We start from the raw sequence: 22762 nt of genomic DNA, 5'->3' as shown, positions 1-22762 counted from the left end.
TTGTTACTGTCTCGAGCAGTACAACTAGTGGTTAACAAATGTTGGCATAGAAATGTTATAATAGCTATAGCTGACACACCCCTGCCCCCATCAAACTCTATTTAAGACACTTTCTATATACCATATTTTGTACAAATAGTATATTAAAACATGTTTGTTTGCACACCATGATACAGAGTAAGACCGCTCGCTTTATCAACTGGCAAGACATTTGAGTTCCATCTTTTGAGAGTGAAGAAGAAAAACAATAGTCATAATAAAGGATATTTGCCCCTTATTAACATAAAAAAAACATTTAAAAAACAATTTAAGGATATTATTCCATATGAGTAAGAATTAATAACTTTTTCTGTAAATGAAGCGCAAATGCGGATTATTTACAATACGTTTTCCAGCCTCATATGTTAGAATGGAAGTCGGGCACAATATGCCTATCCATTGTAGGGGACAAAAATTCTAAATCAGTTTTTACTTTGTCATTTTGGGGTGTTATGTGTCGATTGAGGAAATTGTTTTATACATTTTAGAATACGGCTGTAACGTAACAAGTGTGGAAAAAGTCAAGGTCTGAATACTTTCCGACTGCACTGTACACATGATCCAGGATGGCCCCAAAGACGACCTGTCTAACCCAGCATCTGATGCACTTGTCCTGGGAATTTCTTATGCCTCGTTTCTGGGGCACTGCTCCTGGCTCACAGATGGCCCACCGGAGAGTGTGTCTGAGGCAGTGTCTAGACTTGACAGTTCATGCAGCTTTTGTATTCTGATCATGAAATTGCGGACACGTCATGAAAATAAAGCTACATTTTAAATGTCTACCGTGTCACGTGCGACTTCTGCTATCAAACTGTGAAGATCGCATTGAAACGACCGGTCTAGACACAGAAGTTGCATTGTGGTTGGATTGTGTTTAGATCTGGCTGACAACTTCAGGAGGTGGTCAGGGAGTCATTGTCAACATTGGCTAGGAAAAGGTGCCAGTTCAACAGCGCACTGGTGTGTTTCAGAACCGCCGACACGTTGGGTAGTGGTCGCTGTCGGCAATTCTGAAACACACAAGTGCGCTGTTGAATTGGCACCTTTTCCTAGCCAATGTTGCTATGTACCTAATAGCAAAGTTAACCAGCAAATTGGTGTTGAGAACAAGATGACAAACGGCCCTTACCTTAATTGTCTTAAGAAAAGTGAGGAGAAGGGAAACCAACTTTATTAGGTCTATAATCAATAGCCTAACTATTAACTGTGCCTGGCTTTATAAATAATCTCTGTGTGTATGTACAGTTGAAGTCGGAAGTTTACATACACCTTAGCTAAATACATTTGAACTCAGTTTTTCACAATTCCTGACATTTAATCATAGTACAAATTCCCTGTTTTACGTCAGTTAGGATCACCACTTTATTTTAAGAATGAAATGTCAGAATAATAGTTGAGAGAATGATTTTTCAGCTTTTATTTCTTACACCACATTCCCAGTGGGTCAGAAGTTTACCTTTAAATTGTTTAACTTGGGTCAAACATTTCGGGTAGCCTTCCACAAGCTTCCCACAATAAGTTGGGTGAATTGTGGCCCATTCCTCCTGACAGAGCTGGTGTAACTGAGTCAGGTTTGCAGGCCTCCTTGCTCACACACGCTTTTTCAGTTTTGCCTACAAATGTTCTATGGGATATAGGTCAGGGCATTGTGATGGCCACTCCAATAGCTTGACTTTATTGGCCGTAAGCCATTTTGCAACTTTGGAAGTATGCTTGGGGTCATTGTCCATTTGGAAGACCCATTTGCGACCAAGCCATAGCTTCCTGACTGATGTCTTGAGCTGTTGCTTCAATATATCCACATAATTTAACCCCCTCATGATGCCATCTATTTTGTGAAGTGCACCAGTCCCTCCTTCAGCAAAGCACCCCCACAACATGATGCTGCCATCCCCGTGCTTCACGGTTGGAATGGTGTTCTTCGGCTTGCAAGTCTCCCCCTTTTTCCTCCAAACATAACGATGGTCATTGTGGCCAAACAGTTCTATTTTTGTTTCATCTGACCAGAGGACATTTCTCCAAAAAGTATGATCTTTGTCCCCATGTGCAGTTGCAAACCGTAGTCTATTTTTTTTATGGAGGTTTTGGAGCAGTGGCTTCTTCCTTGCTGAGTTGCCTTTCAGGTTATGTCGATATAGGACTCGTTTTACTGTGGATAGAGATACTTTTGTACCAGTTTCCTCCAGCATCTTCACAAGGTCCTTTGCTGTTGTTCTGGGATTGAGTTGCACTTTTCGCACCAGAGTACGTTCATCACTAGGGGACAGAACACGTCTCCTTCCTGAGCGGTATGACGGCTGCGTGGACCCATGGTGTTTATACTTGTGTTCTATTGTTTGTACAGATGAACATGGTACCTTCAGGCGTTTGGAAATTGCTCCCAACCTGAAATGTGGAGGTCTACAAAAAATGTTTCTAAGTTCTTGCCTAATTTCTTTTGATTTTCCTTGAAATACATCCACAACTCAAATGACTTGACTCAAATGATGTCAATTAGCCTCTCTGAACCTTTTAAAATGGAATTTTCCACGCTGTTTAAAGGCACAGTCAACTTAGTGTATGTAAACTTCTGACCCACTGGAATTGTGATACAGTGAATTAAGTTAAATAATCCTTCTGTAAACAATTGTTGGAAAAATTACTTCTGTTATGCACAAAGTAGTCCTAACCGACTTGCCAAAACTATAGTTTGTTAACAAGAAATTTGTGGAGTAGTTGAAAAACTAGTTTTAATGACTCCAACCTAAGTGTATGTAAACTTCCGACTTCAACTGTATATACAGTCATTGGTCTAGACTTGGCTTCGGATAGTATACAAGCGCTACGGGAGCTGTCTATTTCCCCAAAGTGAGAGACCGAACAGGTCATTGAAATAGAACTTAAAGCTACCTAATGTAGCCCCGGTTCTATGACCTTACGAGTCAGATCTCACCGTGTTACCCTTCAAGGTGTGCGTAAGGAAGATGTACTTAGAAGTGAAGATGGGAGCGGACAACTTCCCCTTATACGGGAAGTGGATAGGTCCACTATTGGCCGTTGCTCCTGTCTGTCTACGACAGACGTTGTGTGATTGGATCTTCCTAGACTCTGCCCCTAATGGGACGTTACCCAAAAGTGAGAGCCCTTTCGTGTTATCAAAGAACTGTGATTATATTAGGTAACCTTAATTTTCCACAGTCCAAGAATGACATGATCTCTTCTACCTCACACAGTAGATGTTGTCATTAAAGATAAGGTCATCCAAACTAACCTTACAATTGGAATGTAAGCACAGAATTAGCAGCACTGGAACTGGCACAAAATGTTGTGTTCATTGGAAATTCTGCAACTGAGGGGACAAGGAACATTGGGCTCAAATGTTTCTGGTAAAGTTCCAAATGTCTTGACCAACCCATACCTTGTGGTACGGCTTCAGTCCTCCCATGAACCTCTGATGCCCATTCACTCTACTGGCCTTGAAAGGGATGTTTGTTGGGGATGGACCTCACTTTTACTGTGTCTTGCTCAAAATGTTAATTGTTCACTGAGATGTTGAGTGGCGAGCCTCGGCAAACTGGAGGAAAAATATTTGAGGAAATAGATTTATTTACTGGCTTTATTTTTAAAACATTTTTAGCAGGATTTGAGTATCTTACCTTGCCTTGGTGGCCACTTATGTAGTACAAGTTGGTACTTCAGTTTGTCAATCAGAAGATTGTTAGGTAAATATTTGTCGTATTGACTTGACATCCTGGTGAAAGTGAGATTGAATCGTTTATTGGGTTTGACTGGGGAGAGAAAGACACTTTGGTGTCAAAGATCCGGCATGGAACTGATGTCCTCAAAAATAAAAGCTTCCTGTTACACTTTACTTTACAGTGCCCTTGTTACTTTGTAATGATTGCTGTAATTACTGTGTACAAAGTATTGTAATTACTCATTTATTTTTGCTGTAATTACAATAGAGAGAATAAAGTAGATGGCGCGGGTCAAACGTCTGATTTATGACCCCATGTCCGGATGACTCGTTCATGCCCAAATATGGGCACCCGGCCAGGATATCCTGTTCCTGTTGTCACGTGTTAGAGGGTGTGTTATTTTATATCTATATTGCATCTATTCCTTTGAAGTTGTCATGATGATTGATGTGTAGGGACCTGGTTGAACTGGGGGGTTTGAACATTTCCAAGAGGATGACCCCACATCCACCCTATTTTTTTATTTTATTGCCCTTAGGGTTGTTGTCTATGAAGCAGGAATGTCCAGGGGGGATTGTGTTGGCGGCAGACGCATTATAAATAAAGCCCAGAACAACACATGCGGCCCCAGAACACTAAACAGGATTTTAAAAATAAAACCCAGAACGTTAAACAGAAAATTATGTCTCCTAGGCCAATTCTCGGGGTGCTATGCGTCTCTTGTCACGAACCCAATGATAAAAGCATCGAGGACGTTTTGGGTGAGGCCCCTGAATGTTTTAAAGGAGTTTTGGATACGAGTGAAGGACATATGTCTGACATATTCCAACCTGAGGATTCTACTGTTAAGATATTTACAGACAGCGGACCCAAACCCCTTTATCATGCAAAACCCGGGAGTTTTTCCTCCTGTGCTGCGTATGAGAGAATGGCTTAAGATAAGGCTAGCGCTCTGTCAAATTGAGCAGGCCCTGAGTGGTACAACCCTGCCAGGATATGCAATGGGAGAACTTGTTGTGCGGCGCAGTGATTTGAAGGCCCTAAAGAATCGCTTCAATGGCGTATAGCCCCGACTCCAAAGTGACAATTTTAGCATGTGAACAATTTGATAGTACAAATGCGACGAAGTCTGTCAGTTCATATGTATTTTCCAAAGCCTGCAAGGATGTAAACTTTTTGTATGCCAGTGTTCAGCTTTTTAAATGGATTGATTACCCTATATTCATAACCCTGATGAATAAGCTGGACAGTCCTTTCCAAAATCATGAACAATTACTGCGCTGGCCGCGTCTATCCTTAAGACATACCCAGGACCGACATGCCAGACGTTTGATCTATACCTGGAGTGAAAACTTATGGAGCCTTGACGGAGCGTGTGTGGGATATCCTGCGAGCAAGAGAGCCTGTCTTGACGCGGGTGAATTGGAGACGGATGGGGGTCAGGGCTAACCAGGCCCTTTATCTGTAAAAAAAATAATAGTAAAAATGTTTAATTATAACATGTTTTAAAATGTATGTACTAAAGATTTAGATTTAAAGGGGATTCATGCTATATCTCAACCCTTAACGAATGGGGAAGCTGTCTTTTCTCTCTCGCCCGGTCTGTCGCTGAGAAATGCAATGTCTTATTTTATACGAATACAGTCTTTCCTACAAAGTTATGTTATAAACATTAAAGGTTAATAAAAGTTTAGTACTGTCTGGTAATGATGTGTAACTGTTGTACAACCACTGTTTATAAATACAACATATGTGCATGTTTTTATATTGCGCAGTAAAATTGTTTTAAAAAGGTCTGTACTAAATATTATGAATTAACTAAATGTTATCTCACCGTTTAACGGAAGGAATATCACGCGCCCTCTCTTTCCCAATCTGTCCCTGAGAAAAAAAAGGCTTTCCGGAAAGACGTGTGCGTGCCATGGAATTTGCACTCAAGGCTCTATCTCTCTCTTTCTGTCAAGATATCTGGCTACCCCCAATCAAAAAAGTGTGTGGGGTTGTATGGGGGCTGTGTTTGTGTGACTCTTCAAATGGGCACTTTAGATTCATTTACCACACATGCCTTTCAAATATGTATTTATCTCACCCCCGAGGACGTGGGGGGCTAAAAAGTCAAACAACCCCGGCAGAATATATCTGGTCTAGACAACCTCCTACGGTTTAAAACATATGTTATTTGTAATCAGTGTATATACAGGGCTAGTGAAACAAATACTACCCCCTCTGTACGAACGGCAAACAGCCCAGAACAGCTCAAAGATCATCAGTGAATCCGTCCTAATAGAGCTTTCTGAAGGTGAGTTAGTGAAAATAATATATTCGATTTGGAGACGGGGAATGGTATTGATACTATTGTAATATTAAACTGGCGTGATATGTTTTTTTAAACGGGGAGCAATGATTGTTTAGGTAATATTTCAAATGCACGTATTCTTATCATTTAAAATGTATATATATATCGGATAAATATATGTTAATATTATCTAACGTTTGTAGGGTATCCATCCTTTACGCAGTTGCTCAGGGGAATAAATGATCTGGAACAGCCTTCGTTAGAAGGGGGTTCAGAGGAGCAAAACGCATGCAGCCAGTCCCCATCACATTATTGTAGACGTAAGTCCAAGAATAAAATGCATAAGAATATTTATACAATAAAAACAGTGTGCACCCTATATTAAAAGCTATTTTTGTGTTTACAGCTGACATACCACCAAGAAGGATAACATTTACATTTAAGTCATTTAGCAGACGCTCTTATCCAGAGCGACTTACAAATTGGTGCATTCACCTTATGACATCCAGTGGAACAGCCACTTTACAATAGTGCATCTAAATCTTTTAAGGGGGGTGAGAATGATTACTTTATCCTATCCTAGGTATTCCTTAAAGAGGTGGGGTTTCAGGTGTCTCCGGAAGGTGGTGATTGACTCCGCTGTCCTGGCGTCGTGAGGGAGTTTGTTCCACCATTGGGGGCCAGAGCAGCGAACAGTTTTGACTGGGCTGAGCGGGAACTGTACTTCCTCAGTGGTAGGGAGGCGAGCAGGCCAGAGGTGGATGAACGCAGTGCCCTTGTTTGGGTGTAGGGCCTGATCAGAGCCTGGAGGTACTGAGGTGCCGTTCCCCTCACAGCTCCGTAGGCAAGCACCATGGTCTTGTAGCGGATGCGAGCTTCAACTGGAAGCCAGTGGAGAGAGCGGAGGAGCGGGGTGACGTGAGAGAACTTGGGAAGGTTGAACACCAGACGGGCTGCGGCGTTCTGGATGAGTTGTAGGGGTTTAATGGCACAGGCAGGGAGCCCAGCCAACAGCGAGTTGCAGTAATCCAGACGGGAGATGACAAGTGCCTGGATTAGGACCTGCGCCGCTTCCTGTGTAACGGCCTCCTTATGGACCCTGAACGACTTCCGATGATAATTATATATATATTATTAGTTATACATATTTTATTATTTTTTTAAACATTTTTTGATGATTCAATATGTTAAAACAATGACAAATAATGTTTTTCCAGACTCCAACGAGACATGCCCAGCAGAATCTCGAATACCTGGTGAAAGAGCCCCCGGTTTCCGCGATCCGTCAGAACAGCCATCGTCAAAAAAGCTGAGGTAATTTAATTATGTATTGTTAATATATAGTATTATACCTGAAATGTATGACTTTTTTATATCTAACATATTTTATGTTTAATAACGTATTTTGTATGTATTATTTTCTTTCAGACTCCTCCCCGGCGTATAACGGCACAGAAGACCTCACACACCTAGAGCACGCAGAGGATTTCGGCTCACCAGACGTTCACAATGAAACAACGAAACCAGAGGATTTCATCGTTCTAAATTACATTTCAGAGGTAGACGACCTGCTATTATGGGAGGCGGCCAACCTTCTTGATTCAGCCAATTCTTTGGTGGAAACACCCGAACCTGAAATAGAACAAGCTAGGTTTTTCACAGCCTTTTCCAGGGCTCTAAAATCCCGAAAGGTTTTGCTCCACAAACAAATGGGGGCTTTACTCGAGCAACAATAACATATTATCCCCAATACCCCCGAACTCATATAAATAAGTAATTGTAACAATGAGTCAGAGACGACTGATGAAAAACTGTTATCCCAGATTCCTGAAGCTCTCATATCGTCAATTAACCAGATGAATGAGAGCATAAGATCTTCTACACCGAACCCACACAGACCCCGCCATTAACGCCCATGTCCGAAAGAGTCTGAAACGCAACACAATGTTTTTGAGAAATTGGAAAGTTGTCTAATAAATCAGGAGGGAGATGGTATTGATAGAAGTGTCCGGGTTGTGTACCGAAATAAATTCAGCAATACAGAGATTCGACAATTTTTCAATTTCACATGGGTGAATCAGAATCTTGACTATGCAGTGTTTTATGTGATGATACTGCAGTGTTTTATGTGATGATACTGGATACTCTGAACGAACTGTTAGACAGGGCAAGAGATTATGGCGAACCTCGTGATGTCTTACAGTTGGAAATTTGTGGAGATAGCCTGCATAACACGGTATCTCTTATTTTACCCAATGGCGAAGCAGACCGTGAACAATTTATAGCCCTGCTGGAATGACTTGTTCAGTCAAATTTATCCGTCATAGCCGATAGGACCCTCGAGCTTGTAGTGCAAATAATACGGCAACCCCTGGGTGGTCAGAGAAGGAAGCTTGATAGCCTAATGCAATCAGAAATCATAAGCAATAAAAGGGCGTATCTCATAAACGTTCACAATCCTGGTAAAAGATATGCTTTGCAATAGGCCTAGCACATTTACTCAACCCTGGGTGTACAGATCTAGCGCCGTTACACAAGGCGAGAGAGCTCCAAACGGCCGTGGGTCTAGGTATACAGGATGCGGTGGCTTTCTCGGACATAGTCAAGTTTGAAAACCTTCTGAACATCAAGATTGTGGTTTTGTACCACAGTAGAGCTAATGCAGCTCTCTTGAAATTCCAAAAACAACCCCCAACCTCATCCTCAGATTCTGTACTTTTATGTGCAAAACGCCCACTATTATGCTATTACTAACATCACAGCGTTTTTAGGCGCCATACCGGCTACACCCGAAAGGGGGGGCACTCGTGCCGTTAAAGCTGTTCAGTATGTCTGGATGAAAATTGTCCGATGCAGCCCTTAAACCTGACCCTGTGAGGATTGTCGCCGCAAATGTCGTACGGCCTACTGTTACGAAAAACACAAAATTGAAACATGGCACCCCAAGGCCTGTAAATCTGTAAGCGGTTGTGACATTAACTTCTTATGGCTGCAGGGGCAGTATTGAGTAGCTTGGATGAAAGGTGCCCAGAGTAAACTGCCTGCTCCTCAGTCCCAGTTGCTAATATATGCATATTATTATTAGTATTGGATAGAAAACACTCTGAAGTCTCTAAAACTATTTGAATGATGTCTGTGAGTATAACAAAACTCATATGGCAGGCAAAAACCTGAGAAGAAATCCAAACAGGAAGTGGGAAATCTGAGGTTGGTCGATTTTCAACTCAGCCCCTATTGAATACACAGTGGGATATTGGTTATGTTGCACTTCCTAAGGCTTCCACTAGATGTCAACCGTCTTTAGAAACTTGTTTGAGGATTCTACTGTGACGTGGGACCGAATGAGAGAGGAATGAGTTTCGTTCTGCCAGCAGTCACGCGCTGGTCACTCGCATTTCACATTTTAGCTGCTTTGTTGTCTGAAAGCTGTACTCAAATTATTGCATGGTTTGCTTTTTCTGGGAAATCTTTTTTGAATTCTGACACAGCGGTTGAATTAAGAAGTGTATCTATATTTCCATGTCTAACAATTGTAGTTTCATCGACATTTATAATGAGTATTTCTGTAAAATTATGTGGCTCTCTGCAATATCACCAGATGTTTTTGGAACTAGTGAACATAACGCGCCAATGTATACTGAAATTTAAAAAAATATAAATATGCACTTTATCGAACAAAACATACATGTATTGTGTAACATGAAGTCCTATGAGTGTCATCTGATGAAGATCAAAGGTTAGTGATTCATTTTCTCTTTGTGCTTTTTGTGACTCCTTTCTTTGGCTGGAAAAAATGGCTGTGTTTTGCTGTGGCTTGGCTCTGACCTAACATAATCGTTTGTGGCGCTTTCGATGTAAAGCCTATTTGAAATCGGACACTTTGGTGGGATTAACAACAAGATTACCTTTAAAATGGTATAAAATACATATATGTTTGAGGAATTTTAATTATGAGATTTCTGTTTGAATTTGGCGCTCTGCACTTTCACTGGCTGTTGTCATATCAATCCCGTTAACAAGAAATGTCCAACATGCCATTGCAATTACAACTGTAAAATAGACAGCCCTAAACCTCGTGTGTGGAATCATACATTGCCCACACTGTAAAGGGCCTTTGAGAAACAGAGACGCTGAAGTGGTTCAAGAAGTGCCACACAAGTGTTATATTCAGCCCTTGGCTGAAGATGAACATTCAGAGAAATACGTGTTCTATGATTTTGAGACAAATCAGCAATCGGGTTAATTTGCCAATTTTTGTATCTACCATCACTTTCAAGGGTGATAAGTGGTCGGCAGAGGGCCCCAATTGTACACTGCTCTTTCTAAAAACACTTTAGAAAACCCCAGTGCAGAAACTTCACGTTTATAGCGCACAATTCTAGAGCCTATGACTCCTACCTTCTTCTGAACCCCTTGATACAGCAAGGCGTTGCACCCAGTGTCATAGCTCAAGGTAGTAAAATCTTGTGTTTTGTAGACCCAGTCTTCAACCAGAGATACATTGACAGTTTAAGCTTCTTACCCATGAGATTGGCTCAAATGCCAGAGGCCTTGGGTTTTGAAAACTCTGTAAAAGGTTGGTTTTCCCACTTCTTCACATCTGAGGAGAATCTACATTATATTGTATCTTATCCCAGCCCCGAAATGTGCGGGTGTGATCAAATGCCACCCAAAGAGCGTGAAAGATTCATGACGTGGTACGAGACAGTAAGACATAGCACCCTTGATTTCCATAAAGAGATGGAATCATACTGTGACAACGATGTGGTTATACTTCGTGAAGGATGCCTCAGATTTAGAGAAGAGGTAATCAAAGATGCAGGCATTGACCCCTGGAGTTGTACAACTATTGCATCGGCATGCATGAAAACCTATCGTACACACTTTCTACCTACAGAATCTATAGCTATCCCCTCGCCTGACAACTACCGACGCCAATTCAAGTCATACTCTAGTGGGTCCATTCAATGGTTGGAGTACTTGGCCCAGGATGGAGACATTTTTATTCAACATGCTTTGAATAGGGATGAGAAGGCGTGTGGGTCTTATCATGTAGATGGATACACACAGATTGACAGGGTTGAGACCGTGTTTGAGTACAACGGTTGTTTCTTCCATGGCTGTAAATCTTGCGTTGTGCCCCAGGCCATGTGTCCTAACCCAAAATAATTTTTGGGAAATGTACCGAGAGTCTCAAGACCAATTGGATTCTTTACAGGCTACTTACAGGTTAAAAGTGAATGTGATATGGGAGCATGAGTGGACCGCACTCAAAAAGAATGATCCTCATGTTCAAGCCTTCCTTTCCAGCTTTGACACACCAGAACCCTTGGAACCGTGACAGACCTTGTATGGAGGCCGTACCAATGCTTTGACATTGAGCGCAACCCGACGAGAAAATAGGATATGTAGATTTGACATTCCTTTATCCTCATGTAATGAGTTCCTCATGCTCATCCTATGGGGCATCCTGAAATTATTCACTGCGACTTTCACTTACCCCAAAACTATTTTGGTCTGATCAAATCAACTGTCTACCCTCCTAGGGGTTTGTTTATACCAGTGTTGCCTTACAAGGGACCTCAAGGAACACTTTTCTTTCCCCTTTGTCGCACCTGCAGTGAAAACAACAACCAGGAAACCCTTGTGATCACTCGGATCAAGAAAGAGCCCTGACAGGTGTATGGGTCACAGTTGAATTCTCTAAGGCTCTAGAGATGGGGTATCGTGTGGCCAAAATCTTTGAAGTGTGGAACTTTTCCAGGAAATCAGACACTCTTTTTAAAGAGTACATCAAGACCTTCTTGAGATGCAAGCAAATGGCTTCAGGCTATCCTGCATCGGTCACAGATCAAGAAAGTAAAGACAGGTACATTCAAGACTATCACGACAGAGAAGGCATACTTCTTGACCCTGACAGAATAGAGGTCAACAAAGCCAAACAAAATGTGTCAATTGTACTTGAACTCGTTTTGGGGCAAGCTTTCGCAGATTATGCAATATGCTAACAACGTCGATCATTAAAGACCCCAAAGAATTTTGGGAATTTGTTTTTTCGGACCAATTCAAAATTTCACATTTTTCATTCTTGAGTCAAGACATTGCCCTGGTGCAATGGAGGCGTAACAAGAAGTGGGTTCTACCCCCGGGTAATGTAAATGTTTCTTGCAGCATTTACCACGGCCTATGGCCGACTGACACCCTCATGGAGCAGCTTCAGAGGCGGGTTCTTTACCACGACACAGACTCTGTGGTCTATATAAACAAACAGGGTGATTGGAACCCCCCACTTAGCAACTATCTGGGTGGTTTAACGAGTGAACTCGAGATGGTGACCATGTCACAGAATGGTCCTCCTGTGGTCTCAAAAGCTATGCTTTTAGGACTAAAGACAATCACGTGGTGTTGAAAGCCAAAGGCGTGACTCAAAACTATGAAAATGCCCCGCATGTAAACTTGGAATCAATCACACGATTGGTCAAGGGGTTCATAAACGACCGGACTTGGAGATTGAGCTCCTACAAAAAGATTGTTAGGTATAAAAAGTGCTTCCATCTAAGGAATGCCCCACTTACTAAAAGATTCCGGGTAGTCTATGACAAGAGACTGCTTTTGCCTGACTGGACCACATTGCCCTTTGGCTACGGACTTATGCTACAAGTTCCAGTGTGTCTTAAAGCTTAAGATATAATGACTGCTGTAGAAGGTTTTGACCCCCGGTTGCAACTACCATTTTCGGCCTTAATCGCAGGCCCATCCAATAGTGGTAAAACTTGTTTTGTAAAAAGTATTTTAGAGAATTCTTGAACATGTGATATCTCAAAAGCCTGATAATATTGTGTGGTGTTATTCGTGTTGTCAACCTTTGTATGATGAATTGTTGAAGAAAATAAAAATCAAGTTTGTTGAAGGAATACCTGAATCCCTGTCTGATGATGAACTTATCCCTCCTCATAAAAACAATCTGCTGGTTTTGGACAATATGCTATTTGCAGGTAGCGAACATCCCGAAATTGCACAGGCTTTTACCCAATATACTCATCATAGAAACCTGTCCGTGCTTTACTTGGTGCAGAATGTGTTTCACCAAGGTAAAAATAGTCGTACCATTAGTTTGAACGCCAATTACATGATTTTGTTCAAAAAGACAAACTACAAATTAACACTAGCTCAGCAGATGTACCCGGGAGGGAAATCCTACTTAATGGAGAGCTATGAGGATGCTACCAAAGCGCTATTTTCTTATTTAATCGTGGATTTTAAAAGCAAATACTCCAGAACACCTGAGGCTACGAACCGGTCTGTTACCATGGGAGTCGCCGGCTGTGTACATTCATAAAAAGTAACAGCTATGTCTCTGCATTTAAAAAGAAACCTGACCCTCTTGAGAAGCCTAGTTGGGGCTACAGCTAAAGAACAGAAGGCCACCTTGGGTCACTGTTCTTCAGATCTCATATTATCCCTATGTGAGATTGCTTTGAATCTTCTCAAGGGACGCATTCCACTCACCCTGACACAATTGAAAAAATTAAAGAGACTAAAGACCGCGATCAAACTCTTTGCCAATAAAAGGACCAGTCTTCAAAAGAAAAGACAGAGCATACAACAGTCTGGGGGTTTTCTTCTACCTTTACTAAGTATAGCCGTGCCCTTTATCACCAGCCTTATTGCTGCCAGACGTGGGGGTTGAACACAGAGGGTGATGGCCAACAAAATGTACTTGGTGCCACAACAAGAGTTGGATAGACTTAAAAAACAAATGCAGGGTCCTGACAATATCAGACAAACAGCGGGAAATGATTTGGATTCGGCCATGAAGGATATTTTGAACCGAAAAGGATTGAACCCCTATGATAAGGTCCAAAAATACACAAAACTCTTGCAAAGGTATTTGGCCTTGGTTAAACACAGTGAGAGAGAGACCAACCATTTAACGCTTTCCATACCTGACCCTTTAAAAGATGACGAGCCTAGCGAGAGCCAAGGCCCTGTAATGCCTGTACCTGCGATCTTACCGGCTGAAGATCAAAATGTCTGTTGAAGATAAAGTCATGCGTGACATGTTGACACATGTTCCGGCACGTAACAGGATAAATGTTAGATACATTATGAACAAGATAATAGACTCAAAGGGGACCGCTACTTGGAATGACAAAGGAGAGTTTATCCTTTATCCTTCTGTTGTCGGGGGGTTCACATATGCTTGATTTGCTTATAAAGTACCATGGCTGCCCACAAGGTTGCTGATGACACCTCCCGGGTGGCGTCAGTTTCTTAAGGCCCTGGCAATCCTCAACATTCCCCTCTTGGGGGTACCCAACTATAAGCTTCGTCAACAGATTCAAGCTTTAAAACGAAAACCTTCAACGAGCTACAGCACCCCAAAAGATGTCTCAACAACCCCTCCCCCCTATGAAAGGGATGACGATAACTCATTTACCCCCCTGAACGTCTCCGGGCCTTTTCCTGATCCCGATCTCTCAGGGTGGTTAGACTTTTGAATGACTAATTGACTGATTAAATTCAATATATTTTATTTGAAAAATTAAGCAATTGAACATTTGTGGCATTCTTGAAACATTTGACATGAGCATACGTCTTGATTACACAGTCTTAAAGGACACATATTTGAAATCTTTTTTTGATATTTTCTAACAAAACAAGTTACAACGTTATCATTACTTCTTAGATTATCATTATAAAGAGACATAACATCTTCAAAAGAAACTCCCCGGGCTCTTTGGCATAGGTAGAATACACAGTTTTGACCGCATGTAGTGGAAAGGTTATCTTGCACTTGTTTGATGTTGTAGTATATATTTGATCTGTTTTTGGTCAAAAAGTATTTAATAGATTTTGGGGAAATGTGAAAAACTGGAGGGAAAGCCGTAGGGATCAAAAAAAGTTTAGATTTTTCTTCCTCCTTTGTCTTCTAATGTCACAGCTAGCCAATGTGTTTGGGATGGGTATTGACAATAAACATGGCCGGCCGCTCCAGCCATTTCTCAACACTCAACAAAATTGTTTTCCAATCAATCGGCTCATGAGCACTTCCAACTCTTGGGTATTCATGTCTTTGCTCAACAATCCTACATAATAATCCACTAAGACCTGTCTTCGGGCATTCACATCCAAGATTGAATCAGAGCAGGCACCAATTTGTAAGTCGCTCTGGATAAGAGCGTCTGCTAAATGACTTAAATGTAAATGTAAAATGCATAAACAATCATGCTAACGGTACAGGCTAAAGGTGTACGGAAACGCATTTCCAGCCTGAGGTTACCTTGGGACACCACAGACAGATTTCCTGAGGTGTCATCATCAGGTGATAAATTGAAAGCATACAATGTGTAACCCTCTGCAAAATAATTTCTGTCAATAGGTAAACAGAGATCTTTTAGATGCCTCCCGGTAGCCAGGAATAGATTGTAAAATTCTCGGACAGATATGTTGTTATTAAATTGCGGTTGGAAAGCCTTAGCAGGGACCTGACTTCCGTCCTGACACAGAGCTACATACTCTGCATTGTATTAGAGGCATGATCAATCAAAACATATAACAATGTATTGGGGTAAAGGGCCTAGAAAAAGGTTTTCTTGACTTCAGATTCTACTGCCCACAGGTATGCTAAAGGTTTTCATGGTAATTCTTTGGAGAGGGTAAAGGGCATTTCCTTTAATCAAAGCCTGTGAGTGACCCAGATGAACTGCCGGAGATAGACACTTTTTAAATAAAAAGCGATGCCCCCAACACTTTTAAACTAAAGTCCCCGTCCTGGGCAGACATCAGGCAAAACTCATCCTTGGCCTTGGTTAATTTTAGTCTTAAATCAACCCGAATTTAAGAGTAAACATTCTTGAAAGAAAATGTCAGAGTGTATGGGCCCTTGCAGATGAAACTCTTGAGATTCTGCACAGTAGCGAGCGCGTGCCTCCAGTCCTTTGTTTGCACCGGTGGAAGGGTCTGTCGATTCCATAGAGACTCCTGAAGTATCCTTGCTAAACAGCCCAGCGCTGAATTGTGTCTTGAGAGTGTCTTCAGAGTAGTTGAGTAAACACTCCATGATGGCCCTATAACGGTATGTGGCACTGACTGATTAGGCATTCACCCAAAGTCACATCCACTTGGGAGAAGATGGTGGCCACTGGGTAATTAATGAGACTCACTTTAGCATCGTGTGCAATATTAGCACCATCTCTTTTGGTCACTTTTAGACGTAAATGCACCAAGGTGTTGTTGAGGTCCAGATAGTTGTCACCGTGGCCCGGTATGAAAAATTCTATGGGACTGTTGTCTGTAATGGCAGAGAGTGGGGCTATCTCCACATAACTGGACTTCTCTATTGAATGTTGGGTTAAGGGGGCCGTGAAAAGATCGAGCTCTGTCTTTATAGCTTCAGAGGACATGCAGTGTAAAAGAGCCATGGTGCTTGTTATTTTAGAAAATACTTCCGAGTATTCTTTTTGTCGTTTTTGGTCCAGACCTCTTCACTTTACCACATCTTTGACTTACCGAGTTTCTTTTAATGGTTAACCTCCGCTTTTTAGGGGCAGGCCTGTGCCTTACACCCGGAGGTCTCTTTTTTGGTCTTCGAGACAACATCATAAGCCCCGAGGCTTCTTGATGCTCGGCATCTGGTGACGCCCTTCTGGTCATAGCATTGGCTACAACCTCACTTACTATATTTTTAGCCGCTGATTTTATATGTGGTTTGGCTATGCTGAGGCCTCTCTTCATAAACGTAAAACCATCCTAAAGAGATTACGAAATATACCTCCTATCCCCACCCCGTACATGGTCGGGGATCCATAATAGCCGGGTAAACCCATTACCCACTTGAGCAACATAGTATGAGACATAGCGGTTAGGGTCGAGATGTTGGTGGTCCATAACCCTTTGAAATGATTTGTATTATGTTTTGGTGGGTCTAAAGTGGAGTTTTACAAATAATTTTACTATAAGTAAATTCAATGTTTTCGTTATGATACGTTTTAAGCTCAACCAGAATGTTTTCAATATATTTCTTGCTTATAGGTACGTAGTGTGGCTTGTCGTAGTTGTCAGTGTCTATATCGCCATCCTTTCAGTCTATATGAACTGTTCTCAGGAGGGGCACACAACTATCTCCGACCCTTTGATAGGATATGATGTCGGTATACACAAATATGTTGTAAAATCCTGCATGTATATCCGCGGGAATGGAAACAATTTATCTTTCACATACGTCCATTTATTGGGACCCATCCCCAACATGTAGGCTAAATTACCACTGGTCTTTATACCCCCATCAGCATCCCCTGAGATTTGTACACGTTTATGTATAGGGTTGTACATCAGGAGTATTTCCATATTGTTCTGGGTTAGGAGTTCATTCAACTCTGAGACGATCCTGTCGACGGTTCTATAGAACCCTTTTTTAAGCTTAATAAGTTTCGTAGGTTCCGATATCCTTTTGCAATAAAAATCACGGTCCTTATCTTTTGATATTATACCAACTATGGGGGTATGTAATCTCGCTGAGACCTACTTCCCAGGCCTCTGATAACTCTATAGGCTTTGGAAAATTGGTTGTATAATTTGAACTGTGGTTATTACGATATGTGCAGACGCATTACTGGGGAGAGTCAGGTAGAAGCCGCTGTGTTCCATGATGCACTCCCGTGTACACGCGAATGATGGTGTATTTTATCATGCATGGGGGTTTAAATTAACCCCCGATGCCTCCACCACATCCTGCTCTAATACCCAATTGTTTAACTTTTAGGGCCAGTTTTTCCAGCGGACCAGCACCCAATTCTTACCCTTTTCTCTCGTTTGATCTAGAATCTCCTCCATGTGAAAGACTTTGTGTTTACCCACCTTTACCTTCTGTAATTTCTTCTCATAAAAAGATCCCTCGAAAAGCTCCCCGTCTCAATCATTTAACTTGTAGACAGGGGGTATGTGCGGTAGACATTCGGTAACGGTGAACACCTCATCTCTGTAACCTTGCTCATTTTTTTTTGTCGAAAACACCCCTCAACTTGGATATACGCACCAAGTCCCCCACTATGAATTTTAATTTATTTTTAATTTTTTTAAATACAGATTTTTAAAGACTTGAAAAGAGTTTTCAGAAGAGACCGCGGAGGGCTTCATCCGTATACTCTTATGGTAGCTGTTGTTGTACCCCTTTACTAAATCTTGAACTATATCGATATATCTATGCGTGTTGTGAGCTGTAAAATATCTCCACATCCGCTCCTTCAGAGTTCTGTTAAAGCGTTCAACAACTGAAGCTTTCAAATCAGAGCCTGAAGCAAAATGTACTATATTGTGCTTCTTCATGAGTTTCTGAAAAGTATTATTAAAGAATTATTTTCCGCCATCAGTCTGCACTTTCTTGGGGGCGCCTCCTTCCTTCAAGATAGAGTCAAAGGCCCGGGTCACCTCTGCACCACTCTTATTTTTTAAGACACTTACAAATGCTATTTTAGAGAAAAAAAATCTATAACCGTTAGCATGTAGCGATTTCCATAATTTTTATCTGCAAGGGCCTGCATGTCACATAGATCAGCCTGAAATTGGGACAAGGGATAAATAGAAAAAACTGTTTATTGGAAATTGTTTTCGAACAGGTTTTGTAGAGTATGTGCATCCTGCTCTGATAACCACTACATTCACTTTAGCAGCGCTTAACCGGCTACCTGTTTCTTCGGCTATAGCTCTCTGTAGACGTTCCTTAACCCCATAAGACCCGGGGTTAGAGGGGGTATAATAAATGTTTTTCAACATCTTCTCCGCCATCCTTCTTGCCTCTCTGAGGTACAATAACGTTAATGAGCCACTTTCAAATAACGACAACATTTCATTTATTTTTGCATTTTTATTTTTTGCAAACATCAAGTATTATGTATACAGACAATTCAGAATTCGTTGCAGGATACTTGTTCCCGTTTTCTCAACGATCCCAGCATGCAACACCCTGTATATTTGGTTTAGATTTACAGGCTTGTGTCGCTGAATTTTTAAAACACACACATCCGCTATATAAGTATAAAAACAACAAATATGATACATGTTACAATGAAATGACGTTTCAAACAAATAAAGTCAAATCTTAGACAAAGTTGTTTCTAGTTCTTCAGAATCATCCACAAGATGGGATACCAGTTGTGTCCATTTGTAGACTCTCGCCAGTATGCCGTACATGATTGATGATTTGCTCCATTTTTAGCACACGCTCTACATTAGCCCAGGCATTGTGTGTTGTGTAGAACGATACATTGTTCACTTTATATTCAATCATTTGATGCATAACAAATGTATTTATTCTCTCTAACATCGTATGCATATAGTTGCCAATCGCTTTACATCTAAATAATAACATATGTATTGTCACTCGGTCTCTTGGGGTTTATTGAGCCAGAAAGTCATCACATCAGCCATCACAGCTTCCCTGTATGTGTTGTCATCCACCAGGGTGTGTCGGATTTCTTTGAGTTTCTCTAGATCGCCTCCTTCCGTTCATGTAGGAAAGCCTCGGTTACCCCGTAAAAGGCACAAGACCCATTGACTCCAGGGCTCTGGCCAGCGGAGGTATGAACCTGCAGGACCACAGTCTTTTCACCAGCTCCTCAAAATGGTTGAAGAAGTAGTATCTTGGGGGCTCGTATAGGCACGGATGACGGCACTGGCTGGGGTGATTGATCTCACAGCCGATGCATTTTTCTCTTATATACTCTCCAATCACACTGTCTAAAAGTGTGGCTACAGAGGACTTGATGGTGTTCACAAAAATAGTACTGACCACCCCATCAAACACGTCCTCAGGATGTGTACATGTAGGGGGTGTCGTGGGTCTTGCCTGGGTGGAGTAGAATGGTGGGCTGCGAGGCATAGAGTCCTTAGGGTCTGGCCCCCATGACGTATCGGAGGCCTGCTATGTTGTATGAATATCCATGGTATATGCTGAAATGAAGAACGGGAGGCTTTAAGGGCCCTCTTTTTATTGTTGAACCACTCCTTTGGGTATCAGGGCGTGATCTTGGCCAACAACCTCCTTCCCTCAGTAAGAGCATTGAAGATGGGTCGTGGCTGGGTCTTCCAGCATGACAACGACCTGAAACACAGCCAGGGCAACTAAGGAGTGGCTCCGTAAGAAGCATCTCAAGGTCCTGGAGTGGCCTAGCCCGTCTCCAGACCTGAAACCAATAGAAAATCTTTGGAGGGAGCTGAAAGTCCGTATTGCCCAGCGACAGCCCCGAAACCTGAAGGATCTGGAGATGGTCTGTATGGAGGAGTGGGCCAAAATCCCTGCTGCAGTGTGTGCAAACCTGGTCAAGAACTACAGGAAACGTATGATCTCTGTAATTGCAAACAAAGGTTTCTGTACCAAATATGAAGTTATGCTTTTCTGATGTATCAAATACTTATGTCATGCAATAAAATGCTAATCAAACAATGTGATTTTCTGGATGTTTGTTTTAGATTCCGTCTCTCACAGTTGAAGTGTACCTATGATAAGAAAATTACAGACCTCTACATGCTTTGTAAGTAAGAAAACCTGCAGAATCGGCAGTGTATCAAATACTTGTTCCCCCCCACTGTATGTCCAATTACAGGAGTAATAGCCATCTGTTATCCTCAGCACACACATACTTCACACTGTAATGAATAGAAGTGAGCAGGAAAAGAAATAAGCAGGAATCAATTAAAAGTTCTGAAATATATTGTACACATTGCCTCGATATGTACTGTGTACTAACACAGTGATTCTCAACCTGGGGTATGTGGGAAGACTCATAAGAACATACACCTACTGGTAAAATTCACATGAGGGGTTACTTAGGCGGTACTACAGGCAGAGCAAATGTGGTAGGGGATAGATTGGGAGTACAGTAACCAAAAAAGGTTGAACCCCTTTACTAATACATTTTTTGAATGTACACAAATTTCAGCAAAATGAAATAGTGGGGGTCTCACCCGTCAAACCCTGTCCAGTAAATGGTGGCCTCAAAGCCCAGTCAATAAGAGAACTAGTCTGGATGAGTCACATCTGGCAGGATGCTCAGGGAATAGTTATTGATGAACAGAGGGGTATCCTACGAAGCAGATTTGAGGAGTTAGCGAGGTAACTTTGGTCAACTCTAAGTTAAATTTGGGATAACCGGTTATACGAAAATTGCTCACCTTTTAACCAGGTACATTTCTATGGCAACGAATGATCCGGAACTAATCTCCTCTGGGGCAGGCTAACTCACTTTTGTATATACAGTATAATGTATGTGGACACCCCCTTCAAATTAGTGGATTCGGCTATTTCAGCCACACCCGTTGATGACAGTTGTATAAAATCGAGCACACAGCCATGCAATCTATATAGACAAACATTGGCAGTAGAGTTGCCTTACTGAAGAGCTCAGTCCCTTTCAACATGGCACCGTAATATGATGCCACCTTTCCAACAAGTCAGTAAGTCAAATGTATGCCCTGCTAGAGCTGCCCCGGTCAACTTTGACCAGGGCAGCTCTAGCAGGGAAGAAATGTGGAAAAGTCTAGGAGCAACAACGGCTTAGCCACAAAGGGGTAGGCCACACAAGCTCACAGAACGGTACTGCCGGGGGCTGAAGCGCGTAAAAATCATCTGTCCTCGGTTGTGACACTCATTATAGAGTTCCAAACGGCCTCTGGAACTAACATCAGCACAATAACTGTCAGGAGCTTAATGAAATGGGTTTCCATGGCCACCCACAAGCCTAAGTTCACCATGTGCAATGCCAAGCATCGGCTGGAGTGTTGTAAAGCTTACCGCCATTGGACTCTGGAGCGTTGGAAACGCCCCAATGCATAGTCCCACCTGTAAAGTTTGATAGAGGAGGAATAATGGTCTGGAGCTGTTTTTCATGGTTTGGGCTAGGCCCCTTAGTTCCAGTGAAGGGAAATCTTAACGCTACAGGATACAATTCAATTCTAGATGATTCTGTGCTACCAACTTTGTGGTTTGGGCAAGGCCCTTTCCTGACAATGCACCTGTGCACAAAGCAATTGACATCATTTTCGGGAATTTTCCAACTGTTTAAAGGCAAAGTCAACTTAGTGTATGTAAACTTCTGACCCACTGGAATTGTGATACAGTGAAATAATCTGTCTGTAAACAATTGTTGGAAAAATTACTTCTGTCATGCACAAAGTAGATGTCCTAGCCGATTTGCCACTAACTATAGCTTGTTAACAAGAAATTGGTGGAGTGGTTGAAAAACGAGTTTTAATGACCCCAACCTAAGTGTATGTAAACTTCCGACTTCAACTGTATGTAATCCTGTACGAGCGTATGTGCCGAATACATTACCATATTACAGATGTCAAGCTTATGGGCATGTGGCAGCAGTGTGTAGGAGGGAGGGTCCAAGGTGTGAGAAGTGTGCAGAAGGGCATGAGTAGTGAGAGTAGTAGAGATATACCAGTACAGTGGGATAAGCCAAAAAAGTGATATAAAGTTCAGTAAGACTGGACATTTAGCATTTATAGCAGTGGTTATCAACTGTACGGCAGGAATGGAATGGAAGTCGCAGAAAATTGAGATTGTGGTGGTAGCTGCACGGTGGTATTTTGGTGTGCGAGACTAGACATCAGAGAGTTACAGGATGTGTTATTGGTGATGTCCCATCCTTTCAGGATGATGACATGAGGTAGGAATAAATACATTTAATTAGTGGAGTAGGGTGGTGTTAATTTTATTTCATATCATTTTGAAATTAGTGAGTGTAGT

General features: G+C 41.8%; 1 long non-coding RNA gene across 1 annotated transcript; it reads left to right on the top strand.

The window, feature by feature from the left end:
* Positions 1–5708: 5708 nt before the first annotated feature.
* LOC127911464 (uncharacterized) lies at positions 5709–6560 on the top strand. Its single transcript, XR_008078689.1, has 3 exons — positions 5709–6015; positions 6236–6332; positions 6419–6560. It is a non-coding gene; the product is annotated as an uncharacterized LOC127911464 (long non-coding RNA).
* The last annotated feature ends 16202 nt before the right edge of the window (positions 6561–22762 follow it).

This window comes from Oncorhynchus keta, chromosome 24 (assembly GCF_023373465.1).
Source record: "Oncorhynchus keta strain PuntledgeMale-10-30-2019 chromosome 24, Oket_V2, whole genome shotgun sequence".
Classification (NCBI taxonomy): domain Eukaryota; kingdom Metazoa; phylum Chordata; class Actinopteri; order Salmoniformes; family Salmonidae; genus Oncorhynchus; species Oncorhynchus keta.
The sequence above is the reverse complement of the archived record's forward strand: the minus strand, read 5'-3'. Positions and strand labels throughout refer to the sequence as shown.